We start from the raw sequence: 24,314 nt of genomic DNA on the forward strand, positions 1-24,314 counted from the left end.
CACCTAGCCTTACCGTGATAAAGCAACGTTAGCCTCCATGAGCCAGCGAGATTCGATCTAGGGCCTTCAGCTTGACATAGGACCTCACTGAGCCTTTTTGGATACGAATATTAAAGTAATGTTTGCTACCCTCATGGGTAAGGAACTTTTAGTGAATGCTATAATTTTGATACTTTTTATTTTTTTACACATGATTCTTTATATACAATATGCATATTTGGTGTAAAAAAAAAGTCTCTTGGGTCATATTTTTTCTGACACAAATATCAAATTTTTTGGGGTTTAAAAATCAACAGCCAACAATGTATAGAATTTTCAACCTTTAAAATTGCATATTTGTAATAATAAGATATATTTCAAGGGCCCACTACTATTTTGACTATGCTGAATACATAGGGGAGGATTTAATCTTATAAAAAATTATAATAAGTAATCAAATATCAACATATAAGCTCAAACCTATTAATTGATAAAAGCAAAGCTAGGGTTTCATAGAAAGTAGGGTGTCACAAATATGTCATTTTTTGCCTATATTTTATGTGAACTTTTTCATCCTCACAAATATTTGTCATTGTTTGCATATATTTTATCTGAATTTTCTTATCCTCGTAAATATTTATCATTGTTCACCTATATTTTATACAGACTTCTTCATCCTTGCAAATATTTACCGTTGTACATCTATATTTTATGCAAACTTCTTCATCCTTATAAATATTTGGACATTATTCGCCTATATTTTATGTGGACTTTCTCATCCTCGCAAGTTTATAGTTTAACTGTTTAAGGAACATCATTCACTTACAAAACATAGTTTACAGTTTAATTGTTTAATGAACATGCTCGTCAATTGCATTCATTTCATTCATTTAAAAAAATAAATTTCCTCATGCATTGCATTCATTCTAAAAAAATAAACTTGCTCATACATTGTATTCATTTCATTCATTAAAAAAAATAAAATTGCGCATGCATTGCATTCATTCAAAATTGAATTTGCTCATATATTGTATTCATTCTATTTATTAAAAAATGAACATGTTTATACATTGCATTCATTTCATTCATTCAAAAGAATGAACATGCTCATGCATTGCATTCATTCATTAAAAACTTAATTTCCTCATATATTGCATTCATTTTAATCATTCAAAACTAAATTTGCTCATATATTGTTAAACAATTCTTAACAAATCCTATATTTTGCAAAGCATATATATACTCTAGCATACTGTTATTCGTACTTTTGCTTGTTATGGCTAACCTCACCATATACACTGCACTTGTATGTTTTCAGTTAATGTAATCAGACTTACGGTAGTCTACTTTAGCCATTTTAATGCTTGTATATAGTGAATCCTAACCCCATTACACCAGGACAAGAACAACAAATATTAACTAAAGGACAAGCAAACAATCATAAATCATCTACAATAATATATATTTTTATGAAAAAAATCATAAATATAGTAAACCCTAAACGAAAGTCAATTACAAAGATGATACTGCAACCTCCTCAAAAATATGCATGGGGATACGCAGATATATATTGTATAGAACTCACCTTTCAAACCTGTAGATGAGGAAGTTGATCACAAGGATGATATCATAACCTCCTTGAAATACATGAATCATTGCAAGGGAACACAGAGAAGTTCTTTGCAGACACAAATGAAAAGAAGAAACCCTTAATAAAAACAAGTATATATATATATATATATATATATATATATGATTTGACAAAATCACAATTATTAAAAAATTACATATAATAAAAAATTCACAAATATGTAACATATTTAAGATTGGTTCCCTTTAAGTGGAGTTTCACATGTAAATTTATGTGATTTCATGATATGTGAAACAATATATTATTGGAGATAGGTGTTTTGCAAATTTTTTATGCAAAATGTTTTATTATAAGCAAAAGTTTAGTGGTTTCAGTTTCTCTGAAAATTCACAAATAAATTTATGCGAGTTTTTGAAGTCTAAATTCGCATAAAAAAAACTAAGAATGTATTTAAGTGAGAGTTAGACCTAGTAGACGGACGATATAATTTTATTGCAAAAGGCCTCAATTCATAATTGCATAGGATAAAAAAATCATAACGATGTCAAATATTTACAATTTTGAACATTAGGATAATATAAAAAATATAAGATTTTTAGAGAATCGGGTCAAATTGCTTGTACATTACGATCATTTTCTGCATACATAAAGCCATTGGTGGGCTTGGAGTTGGTCCGGATTGGTTACTTTATTGACTGAGCTAAGGAATTGCGCTCTTGTTAGCCTGTTCACAATAGTAAAAGAGGTGGTGGAGCACATTTTTCCAATAAAACGGGTTTATCTCAAAAGCCATGACCTTCACTCAATCCTCACTTACCACCGCATTGACATTGAGAAGCAAACCTCGTTCAATTTGTCAAGGCAACTTGGACAAACAATAAGGCCCTGTTTGAGATGGATAACTGGGATGGGCGTTCATGGAGTTTGAGGAAGTGGCAGCTGCTAGGAGGTGGTAACTGCCAAATCCATCCTGTAGTGTAAATACAAAGGGGAAAGGGTCGCACTTCCCATCCCAAATGAATAAACGCCCATCCTAGCGCCAAGATTCCAAATGGGACCACCATGGGCGTTTGACGCCTCAGGAACACCAAATGCATAAACGCCCATCCCAGCATCGAGATTCCAAACAGGCCCTAAAGCACCTAACATACCAAAATGGACAATACCTTCATAGCAAATTTCCTTTTGCAAGTCTCTAATTCGTGTTCAATACCTCTTTTGAACATTCGGTCAAATGTGTGGTTTTCCTTAAAAAGTGTTATTTTCATGTGCCACCATTAAAATATGCTGTTCAACATTCAGTCAAATGTGATTTCTTCGAAAGTGCTACCTTTTCAGGTACCCCATCAAAATATGAACAAGATAAGAGGGAAACAAAAAGGGTTCTTGGCCCCAAGCAATTTTCTGATTTATGCACACTCGGCTAAATCTTCATTGATAATGTAGCTGACCTTAGGGCTTTTCCACAAACTGTTGTGAGAAGACTGCAATTCCAAACCATCTGCAGAAAATGTCGGCAGTTCAACGCTGTCATGCTGCACCCTTCCACTTATCCCTAAACATAACCCATTTGCTCTTCTAGCGGTCTGTTTTGCCCTACCAGAGCCCTTAGGTGGACCAGGATCAACAAAGACAGGGCTCAACCCAATGCTTGGGTTAGGCTTTATGCGGTTCATTTTTCTTTCTTCTGCAGGCTCTGTTGGCCTTAGTATACTGTTCTCTGATTCTGACTCCATAGAATCCTTGTGCATTAGCACCTGCATAGAATCCATACTTGATAGTTAAAACAGAGTGATATAAGCAATTGAGTGGTAAGGGAAGCACATGGCCACACCATTCAACCCTTATCCGACTTGACAAGATACTTAGATTGTTCTTTTTTTCTTTTTCTTCAGAGAAAGAGAGATGACAGAAATGATATATTAATCAAAGAAAGCAAAGGGCGAAACAAATGACATTAAGTAGGAAGAAATTGCCAAATAAGATGCTTAGATTGTTGATGATTTCAAGTTGTATATGAATGATGTTAATGCTTATATAAACTACAGAGGTATGAATGGCCAAAATGATTGACTGCATGCCTATTTAACACATGGATCGATGGGAGTAATGAAGAAGTAACCAGTTCAACATAAAGCTAGACAGAATACCACCTTGCGGCCCACTAAGTCAAATGTTACAATCACTTTACTCCGTTTTTCACGTTCAGCTTCTTCAACTTTCTGCTGCTGCTTTTGCAAGAGTTTTTTTTCCTGGAACATGAAACAGATATATTTTCCATAAGAATAACAGGAACCTCAACAGCATATCTGGCCAAGACACTCATGCATGGCAGGGTTCCAGATTTAAATATAGTAAATGAAGTAGAATTTGAAGAGGAACTATGAAGAATAAAACAAATCATAACCTAACCACACAATCAAGCAAGCAACCACCATCACTTCACAGCAGTCACAAGGACATGGATGGGGACTCAATATGAATAGGAGACATGAATACGCAAATTTCTTGAAAGTTAGGACACGAGTACAGGGGTTTTTATTATTTATTTCATAAAAAAGTAGTTATTTGTATTTTAATAAATAAAAATACATTTATTATAGAAAAATATTATTTAAAACTATTAAAAAATAATAAAACACTCTCTATACATGCCATAGTGTGTCATGTGGCCTGCCCACGTTATGTCTGCCCCCTAGACATGAGACCTAAATATCATGTCCCTGTAACAGCTTCACAATAAGAACAGTAAGATCGGAACCGCAAAAACCACAGGAAGAGAAAGGGAAGAAGACAAGGAAAGAAATGAGATTAATGGGACAGACAAGAAAAAGAAAGTGATTTCTGAGCTCTGATGACTTCTTGTAAATGTTTTGAAAAGAAGAGGAAGAACCCACAAAATAGTGATAAATAAGTCATCTACATGTTTGGATTAAGTAAAAATCTCTCTCTCTCTCTCTCTCTCTCTCTCTCTCTCTCTCTCTCTCTCTCTCTCTCTCTCTCTCTATATATATATATATATATATATATATATATATATATATATATATATATAGAGAGAGAGAGAGAGAGAGAGAGAGAGAGAGTATCCACAATATAAAATCCCCCCCCCCCCAGCAAATGTGAGCATCATAATTTAGAGGATATACATTTAACTAAAACCCTTATTAAACATACCACTGAAAATAACATACCATAGATAATGCCATAAAAAGTAGCCTAATTTATAGGTTATACCATAACCAAGGGTATATACTTTTTTACGTGGGGTCAGGTAGATTAGCAATTTTACGTCATATATCCTTATTTAACGTGGGGTCAGGTAATTGCTGGTATAAAGTATATTAGCCTTTTGTTGTATTTAGCTGGGATAAGGCTGATTTGAAGGGACGTGGGGTCAGGTAGATTAGCCATTTTTACGGCATATATCTTGATTTAACGTGGGGTCAGGTAATAGCTTGTATTAAGTGTATTAGCCTTTTGTTGTATTTAGCTGGGATAAGGCTGATTTGAAGGGACGTGGGGTCAGGTAGATTTGCATGGACGCGGGATAGGGCAGATTTGCATGGGATAAGGCTTATTTTATGGATATTATAGCAACGGGATAGGACTTATTTTATGGATATTATATCCACTTTGCGATTAATGTATTTTAAACCAAGGATGTCAAGTCTCTCGGAATACTTTGCTATAGCATTTCTTTTAAACCTATAAGTTAACAACGGGTTTAACTACGGAATACTTTGCTACAGCATTTCAACAAATAATAAATGCCATACGGAATACTTTATAATTGCAAATTGCTATTGCTTTTAGCCTCCCCAGAGGTCACACTAGTATTAGTGTAGGGCAAATTATCATGGTAATGGTCATAACCCTTGGATTATAAGCTATTTCTATAACTGCAGGCCATGAACTTTTTAATCGTAGTTTCGTAATCATTTTTCATATTCCTTGTATTAATAAAAAAGATTGACAAGAAATACACCCAAGACAATATCCTCTATCTTTAACTTTCATAGAGTTTATAACCAAATTATCCCGCTGAAGAGTATCATTATAAAAGGGGGTATTTTTATACCCCTCATAATATCCTTTTCCTCTCTGAAGAGTATCATTTTATGAGGGGGTCCGATTTTTTTTTTTTTTGCCGCACCCCCGCACCCATGTTTTTTTAAAGTGCAGCATCCCTGCACCCGTACCCATGTGACATATATATATATATATATATATAATTTTATTTTCTTACAAAAAATACAAAAAACAGTTTTTTGAGAAGTTTTAAAATATAAAAGAAACAAAGAATCAGTAAAAATATATAAAAAAATTTTATTTTTTAAATACTGCAATATTATCATGATATTAATGCAATATTTGTTTTATGAGGATATTTTAAAAATATCATGTTATTTTCACATTTTTATCTGTGGTTGTTATGAGAAAAAATTAATATCATAATATTTTTAAAATATTGGTGGTACAGGTAACTATAACACGTGTGCACACACACACACACACATACACATAAATTAAATGTAAAAGAAGAAGATTACAGATTCTCCTTTTATAGACAAATGGGAGAAACGAGAGGGAAAATGTGTGACGAGAAAAAAAGGGAAATAGTCACAGAAAGAAAAAGATAAAGAAGATCATTGATTATCCACTAAAGGATCGAGTGACCCTTTGGCAAGACACAAGATGATGTATGAGAGAGAGAGAGATGCCAAATCCTGAAGAAAAAATACATGATACAAAAAATAAAGAAATAAGTAAATTGTAAAATCCTTGAAGTTAGATGAATTGTGACTCTTAAAAAGAAAAATTCAAAAGACTATTGGTGCGAGAGGTCATCATTGTTTACTTGATACTCAAAAAAACAAAAGGTAGATTATCAAATATCAGATACTTATTGTTGAAGTGTTCATACAACACACATGGGTTGTCCAATACTTGGTTGTGCCCATTATGTCCAACAATGTCAAGCATTTTGATGTATGAAGTTCAAAAAGCTGTATCCAACATTATACCAAGAAGTGTCAGACATGGATAGACACGGATATGCTAGACCAATATGAGTGTCCAGGTAACACATAGCATAAAACAAAGACATTAAGCTTCCCAATCAGATGTATTTATGCTCGTAAAACTCAAAAGATTGCATATGATTACCTAATTACTTATACCCAATGTTGTCAATAACGTTGAGGTGTAGGAATAGTTTACAAAGTGAGGCATAAAACTTAAGCTTCACAAAAAAATATTTAAAATTTTTTAAAATAAAAATTAAAAATAAACAAAATGTTATTTGTGAACCAATAATTAATAATTAAATATCAATTAGAGGATTTAAAATAAATCACAAAATGAATTTCAAGTAACACAGACAACATTTTACATATGGGCTAACAGAAAGGTACAATTCTTTTTATAATTTTTATACCTTTATAATCTACTCATGTTAGAAAATCATTGTACAGGAGCAGAAGATTCAGATACATATATCGTAGCAAATTAGCAATGGAAAAAGTCACCAACTCTTTACCAAAAAAAAAGGCACTAAATGAATTTTGAAGACTTAAATTGAAAATTTATCATAGAGAAACAACAAAGAATTCAGACAGCATAATCAAAATTTACAAGGCTTCAGTTTATATCATTAAACAATTATTCTAGCCATAGCTAACTAAAAATCAAAGTACTTCAGCCAATGACATACAATTTCCATACATACGAAAAATAGACAGAAAAAGTGAACAAGAAAGTACCTCAGCAGATAGCCAGCTATTCCCCTCTATTTCATAATAGTCACTCTGGTCATCAATCACTGTCGTACGTGCAGCAGAATTCCTGTCATACTCAACAAGCCTTTTCTTGAAAGCTTCTGCCACTGCCTCAGACTCAGAAAGAGGAACTACAATGTCATCTAAACCAGCATAGGTGCTTCCTTCTCGCAGAACAAGTGCACCACAAAAACTGCATGGCCCTTCACCTTCCTGCTCGCAAACAATCTTGCCACAAGACAAACAGTTGCTAACAAGCTTGTGCCGGCGAGCTTGGCATGAGCATGGCTTTCCCTGTTGAAACACAATAGATCCCTTAGCAGCATCTGCAAGTGAAACAACTTTACCAGATTTCTTATTTTTGGAAACATTAGATACAGTCTTTTGGGTGCCTTGTGGATTTGTTGTCTTGGAAACTTTTCTTCCTTCCTGATTGATAACATTCATTCCATCGTTGAATATTTTTTACTGCTTTTTGGACCCAACAGTCAAACCTTCATCTGCAGGAGGTTTGATATAGGTCTGCAGATTAGATTTCAGGACGTCACTGGTGGCACTGCTGGAATTCACACAGCCTCTTCTTTGCATGTACTCCTCTATTATGGGTTGAACGGTTTCTTGACCAATAATATTCTGCAGAAAAAAGAACACTTCAAGAAACCAAAACTCATGTGGCTTCAGTAATTCAACGAATCATGATCATTGGATCAGAGAAGAAACTAGTTAAAACTTGTCATTCAACCAGAGAATGCGAGAAGAGAACCAATTCAGACCTATGCATCCTGATCTTCATTGTTTCATCATCATAAGGAATAGTTATGACCAATATAAATTGAACATGCCAATTCTGTTAGTCTTGCTTACAACTTAAGCAGTCATGGACAAAATGTGAACACAATCAACTTCTTCAAACCTTTAAATTGCACCAATACAACGAACCAACACAAATACATGAGTTGACACATGAGAATCTTGCTAGTTTTTCTCAAACTTCAGACCTCTACAAGAATACAGATTGACAGTGTAACATTGTATTGATCATTAAATTTAAAATGGGGGAGATTAGGTGACAGGTAAACTGATTTGCATGGTGCAGAAACTAACAAACAAAGGCCATGATTTCATGTTAGATACATTTTTTTTCCAGAATAAGAAATCAAGCTTGAATGTAAATGCATGATCCCTTGAGAGACCTAGCTGTTTAATATAAACCTATGCTACCCGTTCCAGAAGATATTCTTGAATATTTGAACATATGCAGACAATTGATCACACGTTGGAATCAGGGTTGCGACATAAATCTTAAGTCAAGTTCTCAGTAATCAGATCCATAATTGAAAGAGCTTCCAGAAGCTCTTGAAGATCTGAGTCTTACTGAATTCAGGTGCTCTACTAATCATAACTTCTAAAATTGGGGAAGAGCTCTAACATGGTTTAGCACTCTCCTCGTGATGATTTGGAAATGTACTAGGCTAAACATTTTCATCAGACTGTTTCCTCAGTTAGTTAGTTAAAGAAGCAAAAGGCATTAGCTTCAATTGGAATATTGAAGATTGCTTGGCTTAATGTGAACCATTGTCACCAATATTGGCGATATTTTGAAAATATCATGAGAAATACCGATATTTTAAGGTAGTTGATATTAAAGGGAATATCTCACGATATTTTCAAAATATCGCTGGAAGACAAAATATCACGATATTTTGGGAAAAACTCTTTTTATCAAGTTTTCATTTCTTATTTTTTGTTTATTTTATATTTTAAAACCTTTAAAACATGTTTCTTTATATGTTTGGAAGAAAAATAATGCAAAACTTATTATTTTCTTAGCTTTTTTGTTGTTATTTATTTTTTAAAATTTTTTAAACTCCCGAGATATTCTCGAGATTTAACAACTTATGAAAATCTCTCTAAGAAAAATCCTCGTCGAGAAATTACCTTTAACCATATAGGTGACTATGATGCTAACAAACAGATATCACCAAGAAACGTGAAGGGAAAAAAGGAGAAAAGCAAGGAATATTAATGGGTAGACTTGACTCAAATTTGAGATTTGAAAGGTTGTCTCTGATACCATGAAAATCAAGCCCCAACCATGTGATAGTAGTAGGAGAATAGAGGAAAACTGTGTAATTGTGACCTCTGAGTTTCAGCCAATGGAGAAAGGCTACTCCGTTGAATTGTATTAATATAATTAACAACCTTAATTAAGTTGTATTACATATACCCAGCATATTCACAATAATATTAATTGTCACAATTAAAATTTGTCACGGGGATTCGTCCAATAGGGTGTCGCACACGTGTTGGCAAGGTGCGGGTGCCGCACCCGTGTTGGCACGGTGCGGGTGCAGCACCCGATTCAGTCAAAATGACATTGGGTGCAGTCAACCACACCCAGGTGTCATGAAATGATACATATTCCAATGCACTCTGGAATGTGTCTCGTGGGCCAAGAATACAATGTAGTTAAACATACATTAATAATAGAAATACCCATATAACACAAGACTTAAAAATAAATAATTTCATTAAGAATGAAATTCAAATAATACAAAAGAAATGAAAAATTACAAATGTCTCCCTACACTCAAAACCTAGAAAACTACCCATCACTCTCTCACTTCAAAGCCACATACCCCACCCATATATATAGGCCAAAAAGGAGAGAAAAGAGAAGAGTCAAAAGGAAAGAAGGATTCCCTTCTAGCCATTGGAGCTAGTCTAATAACTAGAAATCTAGCCATTGGACTAGCCTCCAATGGCTAGACCATAGTCAACCTAGGTTGACCAATGAATTAGTCAATGTAACACTTGTAAAATTTTATTGCCTAATTAGACTTGAATTTCATGGTCAAATTTAGTACGAAGATATTCTCATTGCTTTTATTTTTATTCTTATTTGGATCCCGGATATCCTATTGGGATCTTTGAAATTAGATCCCAGATATCCTATCCGGATCTTCGATATTAGATCCTAAATACCTTATTGGGATATCTAATATTGGATCCCGGAAGGCTTGTTTGGATCGGGAATGTCGGATCCCCGATATCATAATTGGATTTTTATTGGATAGGAAAGGGTCCAGTTAGATTTGGATATTGGACCCATAGCATTTTATGTGGATCCATGAATCTAAATTGGATCTTGGATCTAAATTTTTAATATGGAATCCATAACTTTGTATTTGGATCCATGACGTGTTAATTGAATATTGAATATTTGGATCTCGAAATGGAGTTCTAGAAAATTTGGATCCTTGAATGGACCCAGATAGTTCAAATATAAACCCAAAAGCATAGAGGAGTGTGGGATCCAGTGTAGAAAATCTAAAATCTCGGTAGTCTGTTTTTTTAGCCCACAATGTCACACATTATGGCATGGTACAATTGAAAAAAATAATAATAATAATATAGAAATTAACGTGTTGTCACTTGTAAGTGGGATTGGGATTAAACCCAAATCACGTGGATATGTTAGTAAAAGAAAAAACATATATGAAACATGTTAAAGTAAAACACGTTAAACCTAAAACGTGAAAAGCATAAAGAGAAAAATGGAAAAGTGGGGGTGTGCGTGAAGACCCCTATTCACGCAGAATGGGGAGAAGGGGGGAAAACCGATCCCCACTTCTCACCCACAATTCTCCTGCCTCCCCTATTTTCTCTCTAGTTTCTGCTCACGCAACCCTTAAAGACCCCATCTCCCTCTCCCTCTCCCTCTCCCTCTCCCTCTCGTTATTCCTCTCTCTCATTGTCTCTCTCCCTTGCACGGTTTAGAGAAAAGGTGCACGGCTTCACGAAAGCACGGCAACAAGGGGAAAATCGACAAAAAGAAAAAAAAAGGGTTCTCGACTCAGGGGTAGGATTCTTGTGATTTCTGCAGAGTAGTTTGTTTCAAGTATGCAATGCATTTACACACCACCCCAAATAAATAAAAAAAAAAGAAAGGGGATTCAGATTTTGTATTGTTGTTTATGATCAGATTTTGGGTGTTTGCCAAAGTTAAAAAATCATGCATCTTTCTAAGGTTGTCTGCGTTTTTTTTAGGTATAATAGGCATGTTCGTTTAGATATAAAATGATCGGTGGGAGTTATAAATCAATTTGGTATTTTTCTTTTTCCTATATAACTGATCTGCATTTGTTTTTTTTATCATGCGTTGTTATTCATCGCCATGATCTACATTATTTTTATTGAATAATGGCTGTTCTGCGATTTTTTTTTATATAGTATGACTGATCTGCGCATTTGAACTCTGCTCTGCGTGTGTGCATTGGAAATATCCTGAAGTATTTTTAATTTCTGATATGTGTATGTTGTTTTATATGAGAATCTCTGACCTACGCATTTGAACTCTGCACTGCGTTTTAATTTCTGTTGGCAATAGGATATGCAACCTGTTATGAAACTGTGTTTATTATTTGATGAATTTGGGGCTTGAGATCTTAAAACAGAGGTTGTAATCTGATTTATAGACTATGAAAAGAATTTATGTTATGAGCTTATATCAATTACGCTTCCAAAATTTTAACATAAGTTTGATTTAATAGTTATGAAGGCATGTCTTTCTTTTTATGTTTCAACACCATGGGTCTGAAATGACAACAAACCCCTGTATATATGAATCCTCATTTGAGTCACTGTCGCGGGTGTTCTAAAATCCTTGTATTAACATCAGTTCTGTCCAATTTTCTTGGATATTAGCTCCTATCAATATGGTCTGGTAACATGTATATGTTTGTTTTTAGCATTCAGATATTTTGACTACTATAGTATGAGTCTTGACTGTTCACCTGTAATCACAGGACTCTTAGCTTTTGAAAAGTGTAGTTAATAATACTGGATTATACCGGATATGAATCGGTACTGCCTTAGATATTTATGTTCTTTGATTTCTCATTGGCTGGAGCCTTGAATACCAAAGTTCAGTATTCTGTAGGCACATCAAATTTCTCATCTCTGTATGCAAGATTCTGTCACACAAAAATTAGTTCTTATCTGATTATAACAGTACTGCAATCAGACATGTAGAAACTAAATTCCTTTTACTGATTATGAGTGTGCTCAATTTAGGCGCACAGAAACTCACTTTAACTATATACGTATACTGAACTCTGTCACACACATAAAACGTATTTAAGTATCTGATTGTACTGGACTGCTATTCCCTGTATGTAAACCATCATACCCTTCCCTGTGTGTAAACTATCATACCCTCATGACAGCTGATGGCTATGGTAGTATTTATATCATTACTTATACTTAATGAGTCATTCAGTTTTATGTTTTATGTGGGTGCCCCAAATTTGAATTCACTTGAAGTAAATGCATAGTCTGTCACTTAATAGATTCATTTACATTATGTTCATATGAAATTTTTAATATATGGCTTAGTGACAGTGGAGTGAGGTCAATTGCAATTCTTGCTATTACAAATATATATGGTTGCATTAATGCTTGGTGGTTGTTAAGTTTAAGCTACTTGTGTTTTCATAAATGGGTTCATATTCGAGCTGGTGGTTCGTGTGAACCATCGCAGGGCCATGTGGACACGGGTTATGCCCTTATATGTAAATAGGTGTCTTGTATAGTAATAGTTTAATGAAGACACATGGGTTGCCGCATCAGGGGCTTGCAACTGAAAGCTTTAAGAGCATGACACATACTCTTAAAAAGCCTTATAAATCTAATACACAAGAACTCGTAACTTTGATTATGCCCGATGTTTTAAAGCATCGTGGCGCTAATGCTCGTTGGTTTAAAGGTACCAGAGTACAGTGAGTGGGACTACACGAATAAATTGATATTTGTCAACCTACCCACCTAAGGTAAAAATTGTTAAAATGTAGTCTCTGTTTTATATATATTCATATATATAGAGAAAGATACATAAACATATATATATATATATATCAAACCCGATAAGGGTATTTATGTAAATTCACATATTTTATGCATATTCTTACTTGAGAATATGATTGTACGTTTTTTACATTTTCTTTTGTTGTATTTTTCTTTTTGTCTTTTTTTTTCTTTTTGGTTGATGTGACATGTGGGGGCTCTCAATGCACATGTTGGAGCCCCCTCCAACGGTTAGAATTCTAACCGTTGGAGGGGCTCCAACATGTGTATTGGAGCCCCCCCATGTCTCCATTGTCTTATAAATAGAGGTGACCCCCTTTAGGTTTCTCTATGCTTTTGTAAAGCCCCTTTTGGGACCCAATATATTCAAGTTGATATTTTTTACTTTTGTGCATCTGTATCCGTGCCTTTGTGCACTTGTGAGAAGTTCTTCTTTTGTGCCTTTGTGCACACCTCGTGTTTCTAGCATTGTGTTTTTACACAAAATCTTTTTTTATAGAGATCTTCACATGGTATCAGAGAAAGGTCACTTGGAGAAAGAAATTGGTGTGGTTCTTCATAAATATTGAGTGCCTTGAAAAGCGTGCCTTCAACATTTTGGAAATTAGCGTGAAGACACTTCTTCCTCCAATATTTTAGAAGATTACTACAACAAGTAAGATTTAAAATTTTATTATGGTACGTATTCTTTTCTCTCATCTTATCTCTTTAATGGGTGAAAAAAACTCATTTTTCTCTTGGTTTCAAGCTAAATGGATTCAACTATCACGTGTGGGCCTAAAATATGAAATCTCACATTAAAGGAAAAGGGTTTTGGGGTTATGTTCAAGGCTCAATTCTGGAACTAGAGCCTAAAATTACTTTGGTTGAAAGAGGGGAAATAAAAATTCTTGAGGGAGATGAACGAACCAAGACTCTTGAAGAATATAGCAAAAAACATGAAGAGTGGAAAATGAAGAACTTCAAAATCTTGTCATGGATCTTCTCCTCCGTTGAGACAAGAATCAATGTCAATATTATAAAATTCAAAAAGGTATCTCAAGCATGGGAGTATCTTGAAAAGATGTACACATCTAGGGACTTGTCCCATAAGTATTATCTCTAAAAGAGGGCGTTAATTCTTCTTCAAGAGAAAATTACTACAATGGAGTATTTTGCCAAACTCTCTTCCGTTTGGGATGAGCTTGCTATGTTCGAACCAAAGTGGAGTGGAGAGGCCATAAAGCTTCGTCATAAGCAATTAGAAGAAAATCGATTTTTTAATTTTTTTGAATGGGCTAAGGCCCGAGTTTGAGCAAATTAGATCTTCTCTTCTATCCTCCTTCACCTCTCCCTCTCTAGAAGACGTCATTACAAAATTAAGTGGAGAGGAAACTCGTATGGGCATTAGCAAGCAAAATCCAAGTGTTTTTGCAATGCCCATAAATCAAGAAGAATGTAATGGAGTGAATGTCGTCTTTAGGCCTGGGAACAACTTGAGGACATATAAGCCCCCACATTTTAAAAATCAAAATCAAAATAAAAATCAAGAATCCAATGGAGGACAAGGCGGAAGAAGGGACTATAGCAAAATTGTGTATCACTTTTGCAAGGAACCGGGACACATCAAACCGGTTTATCCCAAATGGAAGAAATTATTGGCTATGGCAACCACATCCCAACCTCAAAAAGAAGAAGGTACATCTACTTTCACAAATGGAGCTCTCTCTCTAAATCAAATTATGGAATCTCTTCAACCTCTTCTTAAGGGAGCCATTTCCGGTGCCGCCGTATTTGCTCCTTTCCCTCTAGGTAAAACTTCTTGGCTTTTAGACTCGGGTGCTTCATTTGATATGTCTCTAAATATTTCTTCTCTTTCTGAATATTCTAAAAGTTTGTCACCATCTTTTGTTTCAACCGCGGATGGCACTTCTCTTGAAATTAAGGGGATTGGAAACTTTGAAACTCAAAATTTCTTTATTCCCAAAATTAGATTTATACTTAAATTGAATTGAACTTACTTTTCGTCTCTCAACTCTCAGACCTTGGATGTGACATTTAATTTTCATCTAATAAATGTTTAATACAGAATCACCGGTCCGGAAAGTTGATTGGGGAAGGCTCTAGGAAGAGAGACTTGTACTATGTGGATTCTCTTCAAATCCCTAAAACCCCTTTTTGTAATGTGGCCCAACATAAAGACATAAATGTTTGGCATAAAAGACTTGGTCATCAAAACATCACCAAGTTATCTTATTTGCATTTTATTAAAAATCTTTGTAAAAATACTTTCTCTTGTAATAATTGTATTCTTGGAAAAATGAGAAGTATGTCTTTTGAACAAAGATCTACGTTTACCACAAAACCTTTTGAAATTGTGCATTCGGATGTTTGGGGACTGGCACCCGTCATATCCAAGGGAGGCTTTACCTATTATGTAAGTTTTGTAGATGATTTTTCTCGATATTGTTGGATATATTTTCTTAAACATAAGCATGAAGTGTTTTCATGTTTTAAATCATATCATATGATAATTAAGAATCAATTTAATAGTAATTTAAAGATATTTAGGACCGATTCCGGAGGTGAATATCTTTCCAATGAATTTAAGAAATATGTTGAAGACTATGGTATTGTCCATCAAAGATCGTGTCCTAAGACCCCACAACAAAATGGGTTAGCTGAAAGGAAGCATAGGCATATCATTGAAACCACTAGAACCCTTCTTATTTCCCAAAGTATTCCAAAAAAAATTTGGGCCGAAGCGGCTCTTGCTTCAGTTTATCTTATTAATCGTCTTTCATCCAAAAATTTAGATAAAATCTCTCCTTTCGAAACTCTATATGAAAAAGAACCCGATTATAATAGATTGAGAGTTTTTTGTTGTAAGTGTTTTGTCCTTATAGATAAGAATGATGCTTTTCTTGGCTACTTTGAAACCCAAAAAGAGTTTCGATACTAAAAATGATAAGTTATATGGCTCAAGGAATGTAACATTCTTGGAAAATGATAGTGGTTTTGAAAAGAATGAATGTCATTTAAAAAATGCCGACTATTCCTTTCTTTTTTATCTTTTATCTAAAGATGATGATATCTCTAGTGATGATGAATCAACATATAACAGTGATAATAAAGTGGTTGAAATCAACAATAACTCTAACCCTACTACCTTTCGAGAAGAAAATATAACTAGAGACCCTATCACCTATACTCATAGAGATAGATGCACCTTTAGAAGTGCTATTGAGCAATATAGTGAACCTAACGAATCTATCTTCCCACATGATTCAAACCCTAGAAGAACCGAGAGAACTAGAAGAACTCCCTCTAGATTCGTATCTTTTGATTTTTTCTCTCCTAAATATCGGGCTTGCTTAAGTGCCATTCACTCATATTTTGAACCAAAAAATTTTGAAGATGCCAAACGATGTATTGAATGAAGAGAAGCCATGGAGAGTGAACTCAGAGCGCTTAGGAAAGCCAACACTTGAGAATTTCAAACGCTTTTCAGTGGAAAGAAAACTATAGGATATCGATGGGTGTTCAAAATCAAAACCAAGAGTGATGGATCTCTTGAGAGATATAAAGCTCGTCTAGTAGCTAAAGGGTATAGTCAAGAATACGGAATTGACTATGAAGAGACATTTGCTCCAGTAGCTCGTATGGTTACTCTCAGATATCTCATCACCATTGCTTCTATTAAAAAATTGAATATTTATCAAATGGATGTCAAAAATGTCTTTCTAAATGGTGTTCTTAACGAAGTCTACATGGATGCTCCACCTGGTATGAAAATTCTTAAAAATAAAGTTCTTCTTCGTAAAGCTCTTTATGACTTGAAACAAGCTCCCAAGGCTTGGCACGATAGATTTAACAATATAATGACTGAAAATGGTTTCACTTCATGCTATACTGACACTGCATGTTTGTTAAGAAATCTGATGCAGGGATTGTTATATTACTGTTATATGTTGATGATATGTTGATAACAGGTGATGATGTCAAAGGAATCAAGAGCATTAAATCTATCTTGACTTCAAGATTTGAAATGTCAGACTTAGGATTTCTGACATATTTTTTGGGAATTGAGGTGGCCTATTCTCACAGAGGCTATTTTTTGTCTCAAACTAAACTTGCTTGTGAGATTCTTGACAGATCAGGAATCACAGATGACAAGGTCTGTAAAACTCCTGAAATAGTAGGTTCAAAGATGAAGATTGATGATGGAATTCTCCTAAAAGATCTCACACCTTACCGGCAACTGGTTGAATCTTTAACGTATCTCAACATTACGAGACCTGATATTTCTCATGCAATACATGTTGCTAGTCAGTTTCAACATACACCTACTACAGTTCATATGAGCGTCATTCTCCGCATCATCAGATACATAAAGGGTACAGTAAACAAGGGGGTATTTCTATTTTTTTCTTCTGAATTGAATTTAATTGTTTATACTGACTCTGATTGGGGAGGTGGCCTAAATAAACGTCACTCAACCACCGATTTTTGTATTTTTTTAGGGGAATCATTAATTTCTTGGAAATGCAAGAAGCAACAGAAAGTATCGCTTTCATCTACCGAAACTGAGTATAGAGTCATGACATCTACCACCATGGAGATTGTTTGGATTCGCAGCTTGGAACATATGAATATTCAAGTTCTAGGGCCCACAAAATTATGTTGTGATAATAAAAGTGCAATCTACATTGCCAAAAATCACACATTTTATGAGCGCACGAAGCATATCAAGATAGACTGCCATTATGTTCGTGAAGAATATTTAAGAAGAATCATTGACCTTCCTTATGTTACATCGGAATATCAACTGGCAGACTTCTTAACCAAGGCGTTGTGCTCTCTAAGATTTAACTTCCTTCTTGGCAAACTTTCGGTTGTCACACCCTAAGTTTGAGGGGGGGGGTGTTAAAATGTAGTCTCTCTTCATATATATTCATATATAGAGAGAAAGATACATATACATATATAGATCTATATATTTATATGTATCTATCTAAGTGTATATATATATATATCAAACCCGATAAGGGTATTTATGTAAATTCACATATTTTACGCATATTCTCACTTGAGAATATGATTGTACATTTTTTACATTTTCTTTTGTTGTATTTTTCTTTTTTGTCTTTTTCCTTTTTTTCTTTTTGGTTGATGTGACATGTGGGGGCTCTCAATGCACATGTTGGAGCCCCCCTAACCGTATCTAACTAATAAGATAAGTAACTCACTCGGACTCGGGCTTACCTTAGAGAGGGTAGGTGGTACACAACTCCGGGGACATTTGTTGTTTGTTCGAGCGGCCTGCGTGTTTAAATAGAAACACGGGGAGGGGGCTGTATCAGGTTGGATCCGGATCTAGGTTGGGTCCGGTTTGGATCCAACCTTGATCAGAAATTGATTTTTTTATAGGGTTTTACACTGTGAGTGTAGGCTAATCAGACCTGCTTGAGATATTTTTTTTAGATGTTATCAAATCTGGATTTATGTTATCCTGATTACTGTTATAAAATTTGATTATACGTGGATTCATTGACTGTTATCAGTATTTGATTATGCTAATTTGATGTTGGTCTGCCGATTTACCTATATGTCATGTTGGTGGACTGTTATCAAATATGGTTATGCTAATTTGATGTTGGTCTACCGATTTGCATGTTGGTAGACCATTATCAAATCTGGTTATGCTAATTTGATGTTGGTCTACCGATTTGCATGTTGGTAGACCATTATCAAATCTGGTTATGCTAATTTGATGTTGGTCTACCGATTTGCCTACATGTCATGTTTGTGGACTGTTATTAAACCTGATTTTCGATCATTATGCTGACTATTACCATATTTGATTTCATGTTATCAAATCTAATTTTATGTTGATTGTCATCAAGTCTGAATATATGCTATTGTGTTTGACTGTTATCGGATTTGTATATACATGTTTTGTTGACAGTTAGCAAATATGATTATTTGTTAAAATTATAAACTGTTATTGGTTGCATATAGACTGAGTTTTTATCTGTTGTTCTGGGCAGCACAATGACATGTTGTTGACAGCATGTCATTGGGGCATGGTTATGCAGTGGAAATCAGATTGTCAAGTAGGGTGTTGTGTGCAATCTAATTAGATTTAGGCATTGTTTGTCCACATACAATCTAATGAGACTGTCGAGTGGTGCATTATGTGCAATTTGATCAGATTTGATAGTGTACGTGTTTGGCATCTCGATCAGATTGGCCAAGGTCTTGTGCTAGTGCAATATGATCAATTTTGGCAGCTTTGGTGCATATGTAATCTGGTCAGGGTGTGGATGGATGTGTGCATGAACAATCTGATCAGTTTTGCCAATGAATGTTGATATGCAATCTGATCAGATTTGCTATTGTGCCATGTAATGTTAGCTTAACAGTTTTGCTATGTTCGGACCCACATTATTGACTGTAAGGTTATGTGTTTGATTATGTGTTTTGATTGGTTATGTATGCTTATGCATTTAAATACCATGTTGCAAATGTGTAAATCATATGCATGAAAATTCTAAAGTTTATATTGATGTTTACATAAATATAATTATGTGCACATTTAGGTGTTTATGCATGAAATTGATCATGATAATGTGTATTGCAAGCATATGTTGGCATGCGTATGCAATTGACTTAATGTGCATTTGGTTGTGTGTTTGAATGTACATTGTGGATATGTTTTGTAACATGTTCACTAAAATTTTGCAAAAAGATGCATTAAATCACTTTGAGATGCTTTTATGGTCAGACGTGAACCACTGCAGGCCGTGTAGGCCAGGAGCATATGTTGCTCTACTTGTATTGATTTTATTTATGCATTGCAAAATTTATTTCTAAAAATTATTGGTTTTCCAAAATTAATTGTACTGTTAAAATTGTGTAGGTCACGGCCCAGAATTGGTTTTGCATATTGATTTGCAAAATAATTTTTGTGTAAAAAATCTAAAATTGTTTAAAAAGGTAAAAGAGAGCAAACAGTGTAATTAATCTCTTCCTTGATGTATCTGCCACAGTGTGAGAATCTTAGATGGTAGTTTCGGAAAAACTGTGAGGATACTAAAACTCCGTGTGTGATTATGTCCTTGAACCCGATATGGTTGTTCACCTCTCGACCACGGTTTTAGAAAAATTCAGTCACTTTGCCTAGTTATTGGTATATCAAGGAAGTATCGTCAGTGGAGGATGATTTTCCTAATGTCTCGGCATTAGATATTGATTTTTAATGTTCTGAGGAATGGTGTTGATTTTTAATATCAGTCAAAGAACAAGTGTATGACCCAATAATAAAATACAAATTGTGTGTTAAGCTACAACTGGGAACCTAACTTGGACTTCAGAAATGTTGTACCTGTTTTGAGTATCCGCGAGTTTAAGGAAAAGTGAAAACTAAATTTGTGTGCATTTAATAGGAACACGCATGCAAAAATAAGTCTAATAAATAACTTAATAAGTTATCCATGCATGTGCATTGAATCATGCATATTTATTGTTCTGCATTAATTCATACATTTATGCTTACTCTACTTTGTATGATATTTGTTATTGCATGATATTTTGTTAAATACTTGAATGGTAAGTTGTTTGTGATAAATTGTTATTGTGATATTTCTCTAAAATTATGCATGAATTTGGTTTATGTTATTTCCTTACTATTTAAATTTTTAGAAGAATTCGTACAAAGGACTTTGGTTCTTACCCGTTTTAAAAAAAATTGTTTTACAGGTCTAGGTGCTCAGTGATGGGTTGACTTGCAAGCTGGAGACTGCGAGCCTTTAGTGATTAGTTCTGAGTTCTCTGATAGAGTGGCTCTTTTATGATAGACAATTTACTATTTTAGCTTATTTGACATTTATTCATTGATTAATAAAGTTGATTATTCTTCGTTGATTCAATGCACCGTCTTATTGTAGTTTGGTATATTAAATATGCGAGACCCCGGATCCTTGGGTTTGTTTCAGCAATTGTTTAAAAAAAATCCACTATTTTTATAAGGATTAGTTGGGGTCGTTATATTTTCTCTCAGTCAACTCTTGATCGGACATGGAAACTCCATGACATGTATTGTTTGGAAATACTTGTGATTATTAAGGATTAATGCTTATGCAATAATTCCTTTACTAAAATAAGAGAGCTAAAACCATAACTCATAGAAATTTATGGTTATAAAGAAGGTGCTAAGGGTAAGAGTTCTAGGATTTGAGTTCCTGTCAGTGTGACAAATATCGCGAGATTTATGAAAATCTCGCGATAATATCACAAGAAATTGCTTGAAAGTTTAAAACAGCAATTTCTCGTGAGATTTTCAAAATATCGCGAGATTTATGAAAAACATAAATACCACGATTTAAACGTGATATTTCCATTTTAAATGGCTATTTATCGTGAAAAAAATCCTATATTTTTATTTTTAAATAATTTTCATTAATATTTTCTTATAAAAAATAATTTTTATATTTTTTAATTAATTTTTTATTGCCAAGATTTTGCCGAAAAAAATGTGAGATTTTTGGAATTTTTTCAATTTCTCACGAGTTTTTGAAAAATGAAAAATTGTCGATAAAAACTTTTGTCACTATGGTTCCTGCCAAGTAAATGTCAGTTGAGGTGTTCTCTGTGATGAATATTGAGCGCTTCAGAATACATGGAAAGGAGTGGAAAATAGGCAACACGATATGGATCTTTTTGACATGGGACCAGAAAATTTAGTGCCCAAAAAAAATGAAGCTTTCAAAAATTCATTTTTATACTTGGTTTGGTTTCCCTTGCACAAAACAAAACTTTGAAGTTCTAAATCATTACTAGATTTAATGACCATCTCAACATAGACACCACCTCCAAGCTTGACCTGCAAAGGTCAAATTAATTCCTTTGAGACCAACTCAAAGAAGGCATATGGAACAGACATCAAAGTTAGTGAAGAAGGCTTTTGTGATCCTGATATCGTCAAGAAAATATACAATCTTATATGGAATAATTTGGGTCATTAGCTGAACATAAGGGGAATACTGCACAACATATGAGTAGGTATAAAGCAAGTTGTTTTCCACGTCCAGATTGCATCACCCAGTTAACAAAGATGAAAAAGAAAATGAAAGTATAGACAAGGCTCAGAAATGCAAAAGGAAGTAACAAGATGAGATATATCATAAACTCAAGGAGAGATCCCATTGGTGAGCACGAACAGGCCAAATGTTGATTTGTGTTTAGAAAGAAAAGAAAAAACACCCTTCAATTACTGCATCCAATCCTAGCTAGATCAACATGAAGAATGAGATAATTTCAATCAAATGACACACAATAACAGAGAAGAAAGTTCAGTCACATATAAACAAGTTAATCAGTCAGCATTTTGCCAATTATTATCAACTGGTTTTAGCGGGTTGCAGAATCTCCAACAGAATTTTGCATGTTGGCCATAACTATATGGTCCCTCATCCAAAGTAGACAACTTTTTTTAGATTTTTTTTTGGATTTTCAAACTTTTCCAACATTTTTGGATTTTTCATTTTTCATTTTTTTTTGGATTTTCAAATGACTTCTTACAAAAAACAATTAAAACAATTTACTCGCATTCCAAAAAGATGTGAGAATAATAACTGGATGACTGGACTGTATGTGATCGAGAGAACAGCTGATCCTGATGAGACAATTTTGCAACTTGTGACTCTCTGGAAAAATGAGGAGAACGGATATGCTCTGAATCTGCCCCAACAATGAACTTCAGATGTTGTGAGGATAAGTAAATGACACTTTCCATTTGAAGCATGATGTGACCCATATTCCAGATCCTCCTCATAGATCCTTCAAGGGATTGAGAATTGGACCTTTGCTTCAATGTTGCCCCAGATTTGGCTCCATAAAATGGCAGGTGATGCTGACGAAATATGCATATGATGGGCCAAAACTAGAGAACCCATCATTCAAGCAACAAAAGGAAGAAAGGAAAAAAGGAACACCACAAGTTACTATCAACCGAGCTTTGGGCTTTCATCCAATAATGTGCATGGTTAGCCCAATACTAAAGAACCCATCATTCAAAAGCCACATAAATAATAGGAAAAAAATATTGAAGCCCAAAACCTAGCACAAACAGGATTCCTGATCAGCTCAAAAAGATTGTATGGTTGAGCCAAATTGCCAAAAACTAGAGAACCCATCATTTTACCAAAGAATGAAAGGAAGAACCATCGATTGGGTCCTGGGTTTTGATCCAACAATTTACATGGTTATGCCAAGACTAAAGAACCATCATTCAGAAACCACATGGATAAGAAGGAAAAGAAAAAAATCATGAAATACAAAAACTACCATCAATGGGGTTGCTTATGCCCTTAGAAAGACTGCATGGTCGGGCCAAAATGCAAAAACTACAGTACCCATCATCCAAAAAACAATTAAAAAAAGAGGGGAAGAAGAACAAAAAACCAAGAGCGGTAGTAAAGAAAAGTAGATTATGTTGAGGTATTCACTTGCGTCTTCTGGAGGGGCCAACTCGCAGTAGGAGACCACCCCGGAGATGACGTCGTGGTCCAGGCACAACCCGTTCTCTACTCGGCTGCACAGCTCAATCAACGCCCTCTCCAGCCACTCCCCTGTTTCAGAGCAACCCATCTTAACCGATGAGGAAAAATTGACTCTCTCTCTCTCTCTCTCTCTCTCTCTCTCTCTCTCTCTCTCTCTCTCTCTCTCCACATCCATTGATTTCATCTTGAGCCACCGTGAACTGGCCCATGTCTGGTCCTTTTATGTCCGCTCCGGAAGCCTTAAAAGTCGAGCCATGATAACTCAATGACTCAACGGAGTCTTATACAGTTGAGTTCAATCGTATGTCACAATGGCACCGATGACACGCTGACACAAAAAATTATTTAATGTTTTAATATTATTTGAATATTTAAAATATTTCAATAAAATACATTTTATATTAAAATATGAAAAATGTTGTTTATTGAAAAAAATGCTAAAAAAATCATGTCGTTATATCCTATATTTCAAAAAATAAAATTTGAACTCCGGTTGTGCGTGTCAAAGCGACATCTTTGAGACTTAGTTCAATCATGTAAAATTTTCAATTCTAACAA

At 34.5% G+C, this 24,314-nt stretch overlaps 1 pseudogene across 1 annotated transcript; it reads right to left on the reverse strand.

Moving 5' to 3' along the window:
* Positions 1-2,753: 2,753 nt before the first annotated feature.
* On the reverse strand, positions 2,754-23,858 carry LOC149811945 (uncharacterized; annotated as a pseudogene). Its single transcript, XR_016428476.1, has 4 exons — positions 23,703-23,858; positions 7,336-8,000; positions 3,724-3,822; positions 2,754-3,327 (listed from the first exon to the last, which is right to left on the reverse strand). The product of XR_016428476.1 is annotated as an uncharacterized LOC149811945 (transcript).
* Positions 23,859-24,314: the final 456 nt, after the last annotated feature.

Source organism: Nuphar pumila, chromosome 17 (genome assembly GCF_984573655.1).
Source record: "Nuphar pumila chromosome 17, dmNupPumi1.hap1.1, whole genome shotgun sequence".
In the NCBI taxonomy this organism is placed as follows: domain Eukaryota; kingdom Viridiplantae; phylum Streptophyta; class Magnoliopsida; order Nymphaeales; family Nymphaeaceae; genus Nuphar; species Nuphar pumila.